A 534-nucleotide genomic window follows, 5' to 3' on the forward strand; every position below is an offset into this window, starting at 1 on the left:
GGTTGGAGGCCAGGCTGTTTGAGGAGGCACAGCCTTCCTTACCTGACCTTCCATACAGTTTTGCAACCCCAGTGTGGCCCTCAGGCCAAAAAGTTTGCCCACCCCGAAGTAGAGGGATGCTCTATAAAAGTGAATTGCCTCCAAGCGGAGTTAATTTTTCATCCTATGCAATTATAAAGAGAAGTGTGAAATTGGGGGGGTTAAATGAAGGTGGATAAAACAATGCGTACAAAAACCACTCCAGGTAGTGTCCTATCTCAATCAAAAATCGAACAGTATTGGTATAAAAATGATGAATAGTATTGTAATAGTATCAACCTTAAAACAATGTTGGTTGAAAAAGGGAAACACTTTGAAATAGACAAGGCCTTCCACCTTCCATTGAAAATGTTCAGTCCCCAGTGAGTGGTGACAAAGCATTCTCAGTTTCAGGGAGCCAGATGTGGCTCAGACATTTAGAGAGGATCAGACACATCAGTTTGGTTGTCTTCAGGCAGGAAACACTAAAACTTTTTAAAATGAAACAGTCTTTCC

Source organism: Gopherus flavomarginatus, chromosome 1, assembly GCF_025201925.1.
Source record: "Gopherus flavomarginatus isolate rGopFla2 chromosome 1, rGopFla2.mat.asm, whole genome shotgun sequence".
NCBI classification, from domain to species: Eukaryota; Metazoa; Chordata; order Testudines; family Testudinidae; genus Gopherus; species Gopherus flavomarginatus.